Raw genomic sequence first — 18,555 nt, forward strand, 5'->3', positions numbered from 1 at the left:
GATGAGGAATTGAAAGTTCATTCTGTTAGAATCCAGTCTCAATGACAGTCCTAGTCCTATTATGAATCAATATTAGGCTATCTAAATTTGGTGCTAATAACTGTTCAGTTGTAAATGTATTTAGAACTCATGTATTCCAAGCAATATTTGGAGCTGTGATGAAAGGATGGACCATCTAGAGACTGCTATATCCAGGGATCCATCACATAATCAGCTTCCAAACGCTGACACCATTGCATGCACTAGCAAGATTTTGCTGAAAGGACCCAGATATAGCTGTCTCTTGTGAGACTATGCTGGGACCTAGCAAACACAGAAGTGGATGCTCACAGTCAGCTATTGGATGAATCACAGGGCCCCCAATGGAGGAGCTAGAGAAAGTACCCAAGGAGCTAAAGGGATCTGCAACCCTATAGGTGGAACAACATAATGAACTAACCAGTACCCCGGAGCTCTTGACTCTAGCTGCATATGTATCAGAAGATGGCCTAGTCGGCTAACACTGGAAAGAGAGGCCCATTGGAGTTGTAAACTTTATATGCCCCAGTACAGGGGAATGCCAGGGCCAAAAAGTGGGAGTGGGTGGGTGGGAGAGTATGGGGGACTTTTGGGATAGCATTGGAAATGTAAATGAGGAAAATACCTAGTTAAAAAAAAAGAAACTTGAAAAACTAAAAAACAAACAAACAAAAACAAACAAACAAACAAATGTTCAAAACATTAATCTAGCTCTGAAATATACAATCATTGTCACTGTAGAGTACACATGAGTAAAAGAACATATTCCTTCTTTCTAAGTATTTATATTTTTCCTGGCTAAATAAAGTATGCTATCTTCTTCTAATAAATAAATAAATAAATAAATAAATAAATAAATAAATAAATACTGAAACACTAGTTCAAGAGCATTAAAATGTTCTGCCAATAATATGCAAAAAAGAAACTAACTACAGAAACACAGTGATAGTTACCATGAAGTGAGTAATATTCCCTGCTTTCCATGAAGTTTGTTCACTGAAGTTGTTAGTCATAAATGAACAGTTTCATTTCTAAGTCAAAACCTTTATTGACTGTATTAAATTAGTTCTATATATCTATTTTATGGGAGAAATAACATTTTGGTATGTGAATAAAAGTTATCTAAGCATAAGGCTTCAAAATGCAAACTGATTCAAAATTGTGCTTGTTGTGTCCAGCCACTTCTGTCCATCTGTGATATAAAACACAACCACATGCCTCTATGCAGGAAGGCAACTTCTTGACATAAATTACCAGGGCTCAGATAATAATTTGATGGAACCAAATATTTCCTGTAATGGTGGGCATGAAGGAAAGGCCACAAACTGATGAATTTGCTGTTTATTAACTTACTAACTGTGAGGTCATCTTAAGTATACACATCAACTTCATCTCTAACTGATGGTATTATATTAAACTTCTCATATAGGAAAATAAATTATGAACATTACACAAACTACCTAGCAGTATGCACTAGTATACTATTATAGATTAGTGTATAGTAAGATATACAAATTCAAACAACTATGAGATTTCATTTCACCTCACTTAATCAGTTTTCTATTAAAAGACATACTAAAACACATGCTAGTAAGGAGTCAGAGGAAAAAACTTTTCACACTATTGCTGGAAATGAAACTCAGTATGGCAGGGAAATTCCCAGGGTAAAGCATAGAAACTGTCATATCTTCCCCAAATCTTATTATTGGTAGATATCTAAAGAAGCTCAGATCCGTGATATTTTAGTTATACACAAAGAAAATTCTGTTATTTGCAGTATCATGACTAGAACTGGGAAACATTGAGTCAAATGTCAGACATAAAGGAATAAACACTGTATTTTCTTACTTATATGTGAAAACTACAAAGTTGGTCTCATGAAAGTAGAATTGGTTAACAGGGGCTGGGCCCAGTGTGGGAAGAGGATGGGATCATGGAGCTTGTTAGACAGGGGAACAATTTATAATATTCTCTGGCAAGAAATAAAATCATGATTACACTAGTGAAAGACCTACTAGCAAGGTTTGTTCTTAACACAAAGAAATGACAAACTTAATAATAGAAGATATACCAGTTGCTGTGACCTGATTATCATACAGTCTATACATGTATAGAAATGCCACAGTGTACACAACTATACCTGCCAAAAGCTGGAAAAATAAATGAGTGGAAATAGTACTGTAAGTACTGAAGTAAAGATAGAATCACAATAAAGTGGTAAAAATTTAGAATATGATTGCATAAACAAGATATTGGCAGGTAACAACCAAATATTTTAGATCATATAGTTTTTAGAAATTCTTACCTGATCTTTAAATTCCATTTAATTACCTCCTTTGCCTTATTCTCAATTTCTAAAAGCAATTTTCATCTCACAAATCTTTGTTATTCATAATACTGGTGGAATAAATTAATGAATAAGTGTTTTTATATATTTCTTCACAACCTTACATGCTTAATCCTATCAGAACAAATGGAGCGTGGGAGTAGGTCTTTATTCAGCCTTATTCAATCCCTTAGGGACTTCGGAGTGAGTCTGTCATCTTTAGGGCCATGCAAAATTTGCATAATCAACACTGGGTAGCATGTAGAATGTATGCTTAGGATTCTTTGAATCCATTCTTTAATTCCATATGCCTAGAGTAATTAATTCACTTTGTCAGACTTCACTGTAGCTAAAGCACTGGCATGCTACTCATGTATGTATTTAGGAGGGGAAAGACATGGATTTTCTAAGTATGTGGCAGTGTCTCTGTTTTGACAATCAACCAAGGGTGGCCACTGACTAACTACATTTGAATATTGCTCTTTCTTTTTCACCAGCTAGCTAAAATTTGTACCAAATACTAAGCTAAAAAAATCAATCTTCACTTGATATTATGGAGGCAAGTGGCGCCTGTTAGAAAGCACTTGCCTTCAGGGATCGAGTCTAGAAAGGCTCCCTACCTCTTTGTTAAGTTTTTGTCTCATACAAATCCTCTTGGCAACTTTTTGTGAAGCCCATAACCTGCTTCATTACAACTTAAAGCTCGTATATGTGAAAGAGATTACATCCTCAAATGAGCACTTCCTTGCTGTTATCATCTTGTGTCATTATCCCAATGTTCTTTTATTCCACTTGTTATTGAGAATGCACTTTCAGATTTAGCATGGAGATTAACTGTAAAACAAGTAAATAGCAAATTTCCTTGTTGGGATGAACTATAAAAGTCAATGCTTTTAAGAGATTGTGTGTGTGTGTGTGTGTTTTAACTGCTACTTCTAAGTGACTAGAAAACTCAAAAAGAAGCAGATTGACAATGATTGATTTCAGATTTTTTTCTCCATGAAAAATTGTTGTGATGATAAGCTTTACACAGAGTGTAAGCCTTGCTATGATATTCCAAAATAAGACTTTTAACAAGTTCCTGATGAGAGAGTATTCTACTATTAAAATCCACTAACCAGTAACTATTTGAAGTTTCTCTCCAAATTAAAGACTTCTTTTAACATTTTCATGACAGACTTTTTTCATTATGGTTAAGGAAACAGATTCAAATGTCTTGCTTATTGTATACTTAACAGAATAAATTGCATATGATACCCATACTATTTACTTCAGTAGTATCAGTGTTCCACTGACTGCATTTATTCAGTTTCTTTCCATTAAGAGTATTCTCAATTATGTTGACATTATTTTGTGAAAATAAACTATTATACTTAATTTCTTCTAATATGAATATATAAAATACTATTTTATTTTAACTTTTATATCTTATTTTATTAATTATCCTTTTTAGTTTATCTTAATTTTTTAAAAATTAATGTTTCCTTACTGATTTTTCCTCATTTGTGTGGCCAAGACCAAGGGTAATGGGAGAGCAACCAGCTGGTACAGGTGTGTGTGTGTGTGTGTGTGGTCATTTTCCATTTATACACAGAGATACACAGACAAGCAGACTCACTATTTTGCCTGGAACTTTGCAACATGGGATTGAGAAGAATAGATGCAGAGGGGTAGGTGGGGAATATTGATGACACAAGAATACAGATGCCTGGCGGATTTCTGAGTTCGAGGCCAGCCTGGTCTACAAAGTGAGTGCCAGGACAGCCAGCCAGGGCTACACAGAGAAACCCTGTCTCGAAAAACTGAAAAAAAAAAAAAAAAAAAAAGAATACAGATGCCTGGGCAAGAGGATTTGTCTGCTTTAACCGAAGTGGAATCAGAAGATCAGAAGCAGTTTGGGAAAGACACAATGATCAGGGATGAAGAAAGAACTGTCCACGGGGTAGTAGTCGTGTTGGTAGTGGTATTTGGTAATTTGAGGTGATGAGGATCTTCCCAGTACTTCCTGATTGTCAAGAACGGTACAGTCTGCAACACGCAAGAGCAGGTCTGGTAAGTGCTAGGTGCTCCAGAAAGGGACTAGAGGAAGCTAACAAAGTCCTGCCACTCAAAGCTGCCAGAGCTGCCAGCTAGTTATTCTACCAGGATGCAGTGGTGCTTGGCCCTCTCATAGACAGTTGGTTGTAATTTATGTTTAATGCCTGTCAACTTAGTTTTGATGGAGATTTTGACACTCAGATCATTTTGTACTTAAGGGATTCATTCTCAGGAGCCCAAGTGCTGGGTCTTCCCCTACTAGGTCACAACAGGTTACATCATAGCAATAGTTCTTGTCTGGTGGCATATTGACCATGGTGGATAGCAGTCATCACTTTGCTCAGCATCTCCTTTTAAGATCTGGATGCTGTCCTTAAGGATGGTGTTTTTGTCTTCACTCAGGCAGACGGGCACTGCTTTTTTTACACTCTTCACTTTCTCTGGAGTTGGCAACTTGCTCACTTTCCTGTTATTGAGCATCTTGATGACAACAGCAGAAAGAGCCATCCCAGAAACCATGTGTCAGAGGTGGAAGAAAGACTAGGATAGCCATATAAGAAATGACCCAATCTTTATTTTACTTATGTTTAATTAAATGAAATATTTATAATACTCATTACAATGTATTCTTAAGTATCTATTTAGTTACCAGGTAAAGTTAAAAGCTGACACTTTTTTTAAAAAAAAGATTTTATTTATTTATTATATGTAAGTACACTGTAGCTGTCTTCAAATCTCATTAAGGATGGTTGTGAGCCACCATGTGGTTGCTGGAAATTGAACTCAGGACCTCTGGAAGAACAGTCAGTGCTCTTAACCACTGAGCCATCTCTCCAGCCCAAACTAACACTTTTTTATGAGAGGGGAAACAAAATACTCATGGGAGGAAATATGGAGACAAAGCATGGAGCAGAAACTGAAGTAAAGGCCATCCAGAGACTGCCCCACCTGGGGATCCATACTGTATACAGTCACTATTGTGGATGCCAAGAAGTGCTTGCTGACAGGAGTCTGGTATAGCTGTTCCCTTAAGAGGCTCTGCAAGAGCCTGACAAATACAGAGGCAAATGCTCAAAACCTATCTTTGGACTGAGCATGGGGTCTCGAATGGAGGAGTTAGAGAAAGGACAGAAGGAGCTGAAGGGGTTTGCAACCCCATAGGAAGAACAACAATATCAACCAACCAGATCCCCCAGATCTCTCAGGGACTAAACCACCAACCAAAGAATACACATGGAGGGACCCATGGCTCCAGCTGCATGTGTAACAGAGGATGACCTTGTTGACCTCCTCCTCAATGGAAGGAGAAGCCCTTGGTCCTGTGAATGCTTGATGCCCCAGTTTAGGGGAATGTGAGGGCAAGGAGGCAGGAGAGGGTGAGTGGGTGGGGGTACACCCTCATAGAAGCAGGGTGTGGGGTGAAAGGGTAGGGGGTTTCTGGGAGGGAAACCTGGAAAGGGAATAACATTTGAAATGTAAATAAAGAAAATATCCAATCAAAAAAGAAAGAAATGTATTCTTTTTAAAAAAAATTATTAGTTATTTTGTTTATTTACATTTCAAATGTTATCCCCCTTCTGGTTTTCCTCTTTGAAAATCTCCCATCTCAACCTTCCCCACTGCCTCTACATGATTGCTCCCACAGACACCTGCCCACTCCTGCTCCAACACCATACCATTCCCCTAAGCTGGGGCACCAAGCCTTCATAGGACCAAGGGCCTCCCTTCCCATTAATGACAGACTAGGCCATCCTCTGCTACATATGCAGCTGGAGCCGTGGGTCCCTCCACGTGTACTCTTTGGTTGGTGGTTTAGTCCCTGGGAGCTCTTGTGCATCTGTTTGGTTGTTGTTCTTCATATGGGGTTGCAAAACCCTTCAGCTCCTTTAGTCCTTTCTCTAACTCCTCCATTGGGGACCCCCAGCTCAGTCCAGTGGTTAACTGCAAGCATCCCTGTCTGTATCCATAAGGCTCTAGCTGACCCTCTCAGGTGACATCAATATCAGACTCCTGAGGCTGACACTTTTTAAGGCGTAGTTTCATGTACCTTAGGCTAGCTTTGATCTCCCTATGTAGTCTAGAGTGAATTTGAACTCCTTATATCCCACTCCGCATCTCAAGGGTTGTCATTACATGTATGTGCCACCATCTTTAGTTTATCATTGAAATTATTAGATTAGTATACATTATATCCATACTTGTTTTTGCACTAATTAGTAATTTGTATATGAAATATGTATCGTCTTCCAGGTATTTTTTGTATGTTTTAGAATTTGTCACAAAATTGTTTGTAAATTAAAGGAGGTTGGAGTTAAAATAGAATCATAATTTCCACTTTTGTGTTAGCCTAAATCCTATCTCTGGTAAAGAGATGTCACACAGTAAATATTTTCAAATGCATCAACTCTATAATTGTTAACATATACTATTAAACTAAACAGCTGTGCTGGAGTAGAAGGAAAATTTAAAAGGTAGAAATCAGGACCAGTAGAGTTTGTAGTGAGAGTACTCAAAAGGCTGAGGCAAGAGGACAATAGCTTTGAGAGCCTCCTTATCAACACAAAACAAACAAACAAGTAGAGACCTGTGGTGAAGGACTGAGGATGTAGAAGCAGTTGGATCTTTATGAGTTTGAGATCAGCTTGATCTGCACAGCAAGTTGTAGAAAAGATAGACAAGGCTTGTGGAAATCTATGTGAAAAACAAAATAATAATTAAAACTAAATATTTTTACTAGTTTAGTTTGTAAAACTACGTTAAGTAGGAACTCGTATAAGAAGTAAAATGAACTATTTTTGCCATTATAAATACCTCCATTTTATATTACCAATGAATATGTACATATTTTATTTCTATATTATATAAAAAGTTTCTTGGTATTAAAAATAATAATCTGTGAAAAATAAAATTATTTAGTGAGAAAACAATTTGAAATCTTTTAACCTTTGCACTCCTGCTACATTTTCCACTTTCTTGTACAGTAGGACTGTGAGCTCGCTAATGTTAAAGTTTACAATCTAGCCAGGCAGTGGCGGCACATGCCTTTAATCCCAGCACTTGGAAGGCAGAGGCAGGAGGATTTCTGATTTCGAGGCCAGCCTGGTCTAGCCAAGGCTATACAGAGAAACCCTGTCTCGAAAAACAAAACAAAACAAAACAAACAAAACAAAACAACCAAACCAAACCAAACCAAACCAAACCAAACCAAACCAAACAACTTACAATTTATGTGTCTGTGCACGTCTCTGAACAGCCATATAAGAAGTTATTACATTAAGCGCCATGTGTTCTGTCTGCAATTTCTGTAAGGTACTGCGTATTGACTGGAATTAAGTGCTAAAGACAAATGGTTTTATTTCTGTTCTTTTATATCCTAGCTGTCATTACAAAACCATATTATCATCCCTAAAGTTCCTTATATTTTAGGATATAGATATTTTGGCCTTGCATTTTATGCACATTTGACAGAACCATTTAGAATTTGAGGTTTAATGTAACATAAATGCTAATTAAAATTTATTGGTAAATCATTTAAGATTTTATGTAAAGCAATTTGAAATAATTTCTTCTCGAAACAGTTGTTAAATTTCTGCATATTTCCTGCATGGTGGATTTTAAATTTAACATCTGACATGTTTTCTCAACTACGGGCTCATAATGAAAACATGTAGGTACTCCGGGGAATGTGTTAAAAACAAAAACTCTATGATCCTTGAAAGGTAAATGACAGCACTGAGATTGTCACATCTGGATGAGAAATGTTTCATCTGTTTATCTAACTAAACAAACACAAATAGAGATAATTAGGATAACAATCTATGTTTTCACAAACAATTTATGGCTTTGGTTAGGTCACATTCTAACTTTTGATTCTTTTGTAGCTACAAATTAGTACAAATGTGTTGACCTTCAAATAATGCTTTTAAAGGATCACAACAAATCTATTATTTTGTGTTTTGAAGTTTAAATATAACACAAACTCTTGTCTTTCAAACAGTCAAGTAAAGTTGTTAAATATACATCTATTAGACATACAAACATGCAACCATGTATATAATAGCATTCTCAATTATTCAGTGGAATTTATATCACCATCGTTTGGTCTCCTTAGAATAGAGCAACCACACTTGAGAATTATTAACTTAGAGCTTTGAGAAACTCAGGTACATACATAAAAATAAAATGAGTCTTCTAGTTAGATCACAATCATATTTAAGATAAGCCTTTGCTATCATAGTAAGATGCTAATTGATTGTGTTTGTGTGTTGGGGTGATATTGTATATATGTTATCATTCATATAGATGAATATGGTTATGTGAATGCCTTGGCCCCTATGTAGGGGGCACAGGACAACCTTGGGTATGGGTCTACACCTTCCACCTTCGAAACAGGGTCTTTTTCTGGCTCACTGCTGCTGACACTGTGTGAAGAAAAAGCTTCCGGGGAGTTTCCCCTGGCCTCCCCACCCCCAGGGGTCCTGAAATTAGAAACACTCATATTATGTGTGCAACCTGTCTGGCTTTTGTGTGGGTTTCCGCGATTTGAACTCAGGTTGGGCTTACATCGCAAGCACTTATACTCACCCAGCCATCTCTCCAATCGCTGTTAATTGATTTTTAAATTGAGCTTTACCTGTAAATTAGTTGCTTGAAAAAAAGTTTTAATGTAAGCTAATATTTAAAAAGTAGTATTATATTATTTTTAAACTTTGAAAGAAACTTATTGATGATACCCTGAAAGCAACAATGTATTTTGTTCACCTTGTAATTCTTTTTTCTTGATTTTAAATGAGCATAATCAAATCTTTGGTGAATTAAAATGTTTTTTATACATGTTAGTTATGCAGTTTGCTCTTGACAGTCATATTCTTTTGTATTTAGAGTGAAGTAGTTGTTCAATTAAACATGACATTTGATTAAAATATAATACTTCAGAAGTATTGGTTCAAAAGATAGGAAGATTTCCGTATAAAATGTCTCAATATGACAACTCAAAATTTCCTCCACCATAAAGAGGTAAGCAAAGAACTGTCTCCTGAGGGAAAAACATATTTTCATTGATCAGAGATATGATATCCTACAGTTTACAAAATATGACCTTAAAGTATGGTAAAATTATATAATAACTAAAATGCTCCACTCTTAGAAATTATTATTTTGAATATTTAATTAAATTTTTACCACTTTATTGGTCAACTCATGATGGAAGATTACAAAAGGACAAATCTGGCATACAAATAAGAAAAACTTGGCCTTTATAGGTTATACAATTAAGAAAACTTTTAGCTTTGGTAAATGTCAAACAACAGAATACATATGAAAAGTACCTCATTTATTAACTTGATTTACTAAATCAGAATTTCTCATTCAGATGGCATTATTATTTGATCTATTAAAACAAAATTAAGAGTACTGTGGGGTTTCCAAAAAGCATTTTTCTGCACTCAGCGGCTTTTATTGTAATCTCTCCTTTACACAGGGCTCTGATGTAGCAATTTCCATCACTTTTATGTTAACATTAAAAGTTAACATCCCAGCTTGTTAAAGTTGTAAAGTAAACGATAACAGTAAAACAATACATGTAAATATAAAATAGCCATGTGATTAATATGCATAGAAATCGTCATAGTCTAGATTTGATATAATTAAAGAATCAATTTATTAACTGACTATTTTTCACTGAAGTATGATATTTTTAGGAAATATTTATATTTTTGATTTTTCCCATTAGGATTAAAGTAGTGTGCAGTAAAGAAACACAATATATTATTTAAGGTTAGGTAGGAACTTGCAGTTTACTAGAACAAGGCAAATACACATTTCTCTGCCCAAATGCAGACATTAGACTTTCTTTTTGAGTCCAAGTTCAGCTATCACCAGCACACTGAAATTCTCTCAGGATGGATGAAATATTACATCTTTGTTTCATGAGTTACAAATAATTATATATATATATTTCTTGATTCTAATTCATTTTATGTAAATCCTTTTGTTAGGTAAAACTAATATGAGAGAAAAATTGATATTGGCTAATATTTACTTAATGATTATTATGTGTCAGACATTATGTTTATTTACTTTTGAGTAAATTTTGTTACCTCTCTATTAAACCCAACCAGACACACACACACACACACACACACACACACACACACACACACATGCACACACACACATCTACTTAAACTTAATTGAACAGTTTAAAATCAGAGATGAAAGAGAAATTAGGAGTGAGTCTTTTAAAACTAAGTTAATGAAGAGGAATTGGAGCATGGTAAAGCCAATCTGGCATTATTTTATGTGGGCAGTTGTATGTTCTCCCCACACAGTGAATCACAAAGACAGAGGATGGGTATGGTTTTTACAGGGTGAACTAGGTTGTCTGTCAGTTGGCGTTAGGCGACAGTCTGTCTGCAAGCCGTAAGATGATCTGAGCAGCTCCTGAGGAAAGCGGGCAGGATTCCTGGCTTGCAAGAATAGATATTGATCTACCTCAGCCACCTAAACAATGCCTCACCTGTCTGCCTTGTCCATACCTTATTTTACGCAGTCTAATGCTTGTTTTGTTTGACTTTTCTTTTATTTCTCTGGATCTGAGCTTTGATACACTTTGGGGAGTACATAAACACAGTGCTGTACTTGAACATCACCAGACTTCTGAGTCCTCCGGTGGCTTGAGACCACCCCTCCCTGGTGAATAGCTCTGTTATTGAAAACTATGAACTGGAGGTAAATTAATAGGCCACATACAGAAGTGGTTGATCCAGCAGCCTAGTGTCCAATAACACCGAGTGTGAGGTGGTGCTAATTACTGCCCTATGGACCTTGTTTAAAATTTCTTGTATTTCAAGCACTAAAAGGGTTTATTATTATTAATTCCAGTTTCCCCCAGCAGATAGCTGAAAGATAAGTTACCATAGTATTTAGAATTCTATCCACTTATTTTGGAGCACAAATATGCTACTGTGTACTGCCTCAAGCAGTAATGAAATACAAAACTACATTCAGCTTCCCAGTAAACTATAATATAAATATTTTACCAGCACTTATTATTAGTTTGCCATTTCCTGCTGACAGCTATTCCAACTTTGCCAGCAGGCACTGGGTCTCACAATTGTATTATGTTTTGAACAAATAACGACAAACAAAATTTCTCACAAAATAAATGAACAAGATTTCCTGGGAAAAAAATCTCTTCCGATGTTAAATGAATATTTCTTTCAAACCCTGACACATAATATTATTTAATTTGCATATTGCACATTTCATTTTTACTGGAAAACAATTAAGATAATGAGGAACTAAATAGTGTGCACTCAGGGGTAATTTAGTATTACTGGTTGTTAGATTTTAAGGTTTTTTTGTTCTTTTTAACTTTCTTCTATTATGGAGAATCCCATATCACAATTCATCCGTAGATAATGGAAGACTCTGATATTTAAATGATACCATTTAAAGGCTAGCAGAAATTAAAGGCAACCTTTGTAGAACCAACAATGGAAAGGTTCCCATAAACCTTTGTGCTTTTCCCTGGGCTGCCAAGGTGCACTGTAAAACTTATCAGTGGTCGAGATAAAGATTGCCTAAGAACACATCTTGGTTTTAAGTTGATGTGAGTTTCTACAGACTTTCCATCAACAGAGAATCACTGGCCGTGAACACCGTTCACCCTCCGGCCTCTGCGGCTTCACTGTGCTCACCCGCGAACAGCACAATTGTTAAATCACTGCGTTTCTCTGCGTTTCATTGAGTGCAGTTGGAGAACAAAGTACAAGGTCAAGCTGTCTTCTCCTGAAGTTTGGTAGCCGACCTCTTAGTTTCCTTATGCTGAGTGGTAACCATGCTGTACCTTCCTTTTCACCCATCGGATTTGGAAGACTATTTTTACAACTTCGCTATTCAAATCTCAGCACTTTCTCCTCTTTGCCTCAGTCAATGACTACAATTTCTACTTCACTAAGAGCAGCTCACACAGAAGGGGCTTTCCATGAGCTCCCACGTTGGCCTGAAGATGTGCTGACACAACCCTAGTTCTCCTTTACTTGGAATCTATCGCTGTGCCCTTAGAAGAGCTAATTTGCTACTTGCATACTAGATTCAATCCCTCTCCTGCAATTTTAGGATAGGGTCGCCGCAATTCTTCCTTCTCTCGTACTATGTGTATCTTCCTCTCTACGAGAATTTTCACGGCTTGTAAACATACTGCCATTTCTTCTATATCTAGCGAACCTTGTTTTAAACTCCACTTCCCCTATCTCTTGGTTCTTTTTCAGTACCTTCGCTCTCTCTACAGCAAAATTTAAAAAAAAAAAAAAAAGTTTCTCCATGTTGCCTCTGGTTTCTCTAGTAATTTTCTTTCTTGAATTCATTCCAAACAATTTTTTTTTTAAGCTAACAGATCTCAACGGAAACTTGCCTGATCTATATTGCCCTTCAGCTCCATGTCATTATTCCTAATGACCAATTCCTCACCCCCTCTCAGTTCCTAGCTTATTATCTATCGTTGTAATGTCTTGTCTTCTATGATCACAGTTAAGTAGAGAGTTTGGCATTAGTAAGGGTAAAAGTGATATCGAAGTTGCTAGTCAATAGAGATTAAAATGCATGCATGTTCACTATTGCTCTTGCTTGGATTACATTTTTAGATTTGGTTTTAGCTTCTTGTGTAATGCTTCACAATATCTGTTTGAACATCAGTGTTTCACAGTAGCTGATATAATATTACCTAATTATATTATATTAAATTTATATTATATTTATTATATTTATATTAAATTTAATATTCTATCTAGAGATCAACAACTTATGTCCATGAAATAGAATGAACATATTTTTCTTTCTTTCTTTTTTTTTTTCTTTTTCTTTTTTTTTTTTTTTTTTTTTTTTTTGGCTACAAGGCTTCACTTTGTAGCTCCAGCTGACCAGTCTTTACTTGACCTCCATGATGGAAAGATTGCAGTACTGTTTTGTTTTTGTTTTTTGTTTATTGTTTTTGTGGTGCACTATCTCAGGCTTTGTTATTTTCTCCAGATTTCTCTGGCAGCAGCAGCTCTTTTTCCCTGCCCCATCTCCGTCTTTCTCCACTTTTTCATAAAACTTTGCTCTGTATCCCAGCATTCCCCAAAATCAAAATTTCCTGTTTCTTCTTCCCAAGTACTAAGATAAATGTAGCTCAGCAAACTCATTGACTTCTGAATATTTCACTCTCCTAGGTTTGGTAATTACATCAATTTTTTCACCCTATCACTAACAATTATCACTGGCCATTTTCCTCTCTAGGGTTTAACTGCCATTTTTATATGTATGTAATATGTAAGCATATATTCATATAATAATATATAGATAAGCATGCATTATATAAATATGAAAATATAAATATAACAATTTGTAAAATTATGCATATATTTCTATAAACTAATACATATATATAAATCAGCAGTTCATGTTTCCTTTCTGAGTTACACATAACATATTTCTGCTTGGGTAGTGAATATATTTAGAATGTTCATTCCACAACTTATTCTTCACCAGGAGATTTTCAGGGACTTGTAACTTCATTATTCTAACTGGAGGATCCAAAATCCCTTAGAACTGTTAATGGTTCCATGCTAATGGTCTTTCATGTATACTGCCTGATTGATCAAGAACCTTTGTTGGTGTGTAATTTAGAACATATCCCAAAATTATTTCCTTTTCACCAGCGTTATTTCCACAATCTAAATCATGGTGATCCAATATCTCTTCTGGCCTTTTTGGTAGCCTCTGCTCTTCATTTTTTTCTTTTCATACTCTTTCTCTTTTTATTTCTTTGAGGCACGGTCTCATGGGGCCTAGACTACTCTTGAACTTATTTGGTAGGCAAGGATGGTTTTGAATTAGGGTTCTCTTGCCTCCAACCCATCTTGTCCTGGGATTAAAGATATGTGTCACTATGTGCAGTTTATGTGGTGCTGGGTATAGAATCTGGGGCCAAGTGTACACTCGGCAAACCCTCTACCAAATGAGATATATCCCAAATATTTTAACTTTTACCCCTTATTAATAATACATCAATGTTCATTTTAAACTAGATATTACTTTTTTTCCTGTTGAAACCCTTACTGATTTTTTATTCCATTTAATATAAAACCCAAATTTCTTACAAAATATACAACAAGGCTATTCATCCTAAATTTGACTCTTCCTCTCAGAAGAAGGAAAGAGACTCAGGATTCAGGATTTGATGAATCCTGTAAGATCCAGGAGGGAAACACACTTAAGAGCCCCAGAAATTTCCTAAAAGTTCAAGATTCACAATCCCTTTCTCTAGAGTAATATAATTGTGCAGAAGAGAATATTCTTAGTATCAGTGACCTGGAAACCATGTAAGTAGGAGCATGCATTCCCAGGAATCATAACATTGTTGAGTGAAGTGTCTCATTTTCAGGGGTGAGATGTTGGCTATAAAGATTCTTGCTGTTGATTGGCTTCAGGCCAGAACTACCTGGTGAGTCTCTATTTATGAAGACACTCATGCTTTGATTGGTAGGCACTGACAAAATCATCATGGGATTGAGATGGAAGTTTCCTTTGTGCAGGTTTGCTTTCAAAGGGCCAGAAGTTACCATACAGGCTCCTGGAGGATCATTTTCATTTACGCTCCTTATTGGCTATAGAGTCTGCCTTCTATTGTACCCACATGCCAGGCCCAATACAATAGTGGTATGAATGTTATGTCTACAGCAAACTACTTTATGATCAGAAAGAACCTAAGAGCTAGAGGAAGGGCAGTGGTGTTGTGGAACTGCTTCATTCCTATGGGGAAACGGAGCTCATAAGGCTCAGGAAGTAAGTAAAATTTACAAGGCACAGGATGCTGCTTGAAGTCATAAGACTTTCAAAACCCTTCCCTCAGGTTCAAATCTGATCACTAAACTGCTCATAAATGAGTCAGGGAGCTTCAGGAATGCAGCTTTCATGAATTATCACACATGCTGAGGTGGTATTATTAGTGGTGGAGATATCTGGGAGTCATTTAAATACTGTAAGCAGTCTTCCAAACTTACTAGTCACTAAACTTGAGATAGGTGAACTGTTCTTTGGCCTTTCATCTGTGTCCTGCCTGGGATAGAGATTTAGAGACTAGCTCTACTCCCACTTTGTTTTGTACTCTTGGTCTAATTGTGGCAGGAGTAACTATAACTTCAAGTTTCTGTCACCAAGAACTGTTCTTGACACCACTCCTTCCTCATGAGAAGACCTAATAGATCCTGAAACCACGTCTTTCAAATGTTTCATCTCATAGGCTGCTTCTGTTAAAAATTTTGTTAAAATGACAAGAAAAATAATTAATTCATAATGTTGGTACCAGGAGTGGGCACTCATGTGCTAAGCTTGACCACATCATCTGCAGGCTTTAAAAAAATAATAAAATATATTTAATAATTCTTTGAGAGTTTTAGTGCATGCATGCAAGGTATTTTCATTATATTTATTCCCCAATTCTTTGAAATTCCTTTCATGTCTAATTCCACAACTTCTATGCATATTTATGACCTTTTAAATTTTATTTTTATTTTCACCACAGAATCAAATTTTTGCTGCCTGGTATGAGATCATCTACTGACCAAGATTTGAGGACTTTTGAAAATGATTTGTAGTAGGAATGTGAAAGAGTTTGGAGTTTTAAATTAGGTAATTCAGAGAATGCTCTAAAGAGATAATTAACAGCCATACCCTCTTTTCCTCCCTCCCTCCCTCCCTGCTTCTGTGTATTCATGTTTGTGTGTTCATGTGCATATGCACAGACATATTCATACTATAATGTGTCTGTAGAAGCCAGAAGACAGCACTGATTGTTGGTCTTCATCTCCTATCTTATTTAAGACAAGGTTTCTTTGTTTACTGCTGCATATGCCAGACTAGCTATCCCATGAGCTTTCAGGACTTCCCCTGTCGCCACCTCTCATCCTGTAATGCTTGGCTTTACATTGGTTAGTGTAATCAGAACTCAGTTGCCCCCACTTACACTACAAGCACTTTACCTATTGAGGAATGTCATTATAAGATTTTTACTGCCTCTTCTGATGGTTCAAGTGACCAGAATGCCATAGATGTGCTGATGACACACTATGCTCTGGAAAGTCAGATGAGAATAGAGACTCAATTGGAAATTAGGCTAGAGGACACTCATGTCACATTCTGTTAAATAATGCAACTATTTTATGCCCATGTTCTAAAGATTGAATTGAGGGTGAATTTAACAAAAAACTGGACTAATTAGTTTGGTAGCACAGCATCCAGGCTTATCTCTGTTATGGCTCATGGCTTTTAGCTAGAATGATAGTGAGAACTCAGAACAAACAGCAGTGCAAAGCAATATAAAAAGATGCACGTAGTTCGACAAGAAGTGCGGCAGACAACACAGGTGCAGACACAGTGGCTGTAATTATTAAAGAGATTAGTGCCAAGTGCCATTAAAAATAAGCCATGGTCACTGTACTGGGACAATCAGAAAGACTCCTGGAGAATGAGGCTGTACCAGCATTATCCAGGATCTAAAACTGAAAGTGCATTTCACAGAACCCCCTTTAGAAGAATGTGTCTGAGATGCGGTTCCCTGCATCCAAACAATAGCGTTTATGGTGTTTTTCCAGGTTCAGTTGTCATATCCATGGCCTTAGGCGTACTGGTTATACCTCAAGCTGGAGACAGAACTTCACTGTTCAGTTATGCAGCATGAGGGTGCTGAGATGGCAGAAGCATACACTAAAGAGCCTACGTAAAGATGATGGTGCCAGGTGATGTTGATTTATAGTAAGGGCAAACTGTTTTCCCAGAGCCTCTGAAGAGGCATTAAGTGGAATTGTAAAGACAAAATCCAAGTTAATACTATAGATACTATCATATTCCACCTTGCGGTTTCTTGTTACTTGGAGTTTCTTGCAGTTTCTGTGGGTAGAATTTACTGTTGCTGAAGAAGTATGCACTTCAAACTCCAGAGTATCTCTGCATGCTTGACTGATAGCTTCCTACAGTGCTTCAAAAGCTTGATCAGCCAATATACAGGGTAGCAGGGGTCCAATGTTTTGGGGAATAACATTAAACAATGGACATGGTAAATGTAGAGTAAGTCCTTCAGTTCCTTCGCTGTAAATTAGATAATCATGGTATTGTTTCTAGTGGTTTCAGTTCCAATTTACCACAGTAAATGCATTGATTGATAAATACTTAAAATATTTTTCTTTATTACCTATGAGTTTGTATGGTGGAACTCAATTTAAGAAACAAAGAAGAATGGATAGAGTTACCAAAAGAAGATCTAAAACAAATCTCTTTAGAGTTCCAGCAACAGTGGGATGATGGTGAATGACACTTCTTATAATGATATAAACAAATATCTATCGACCCAAGAAAAACAGCTATAGCCAATCAATCTGTCATAAATATATATATATATATATGTAAATGTGTGTGTCTGTGTGCACATACATATACATGCACATATATGTATATATACACTTCTATATGTATATATACATGCATACCTATATACACACACATTATACAAATATATACACACACTATATATATGTATATACACACTATATATACGTATACAAACACACACACACACACATATATATAAACTTTTCTCTTTGTAGAAGATGGGCAAGATAACTAAAGGGCCATCACTGTCTCCTATGATCAAGTGAAAACTGGTCTTAGATGGCTAAAGAGATAACAAGTGACTTATTAGTGATGTCCAATACAGCATAAATTGGATCTACAACAGTATCAATTGTTTCACAAAAGCACTCTTTGGTGAAGCAGCACTTATGAGGAGTAATGTGAGTACAGCTTTCCACGATCGACAGTCATTCCTTAGGAGTCACCTGGCTTTTTCATCCTGAAGTTCTGCTGCTGCTGCACATCTCTGCATTCGAAAAGATATTGCCTAGCTGGTTTATATCACTGGGGTTTGTTCAGGTCCAAGGAGGACCCTGGCCTGGTCTAGTCTGGAGTACCTGTCTCTGATGTTCTGACAGCCTTATGGCCAGTACTGTGGCGCTTGCCTTTCTGTTGGCCACATCAGCTCAAATTGTATTTCCTTGTAATAAGAAAATGTACATACCATAATCTTGGAGAATAATTTTTCACTCATCGAAAAAATTCCATTTTAATCCACCTAACTG

Source organism: Mus caroli, unplaced genomic scaffold (assembly GCF_978045245.1).
Source record: "Mus caroli unplaced genomic scaffold, Mus_caroli_1 scaffold_14, whole genome shotgun sequence".
NCBI lineage: Eukaryota > Metazoa > Chordata > Mammalia > Rodentia > Muridae > Mus > Mus caroli.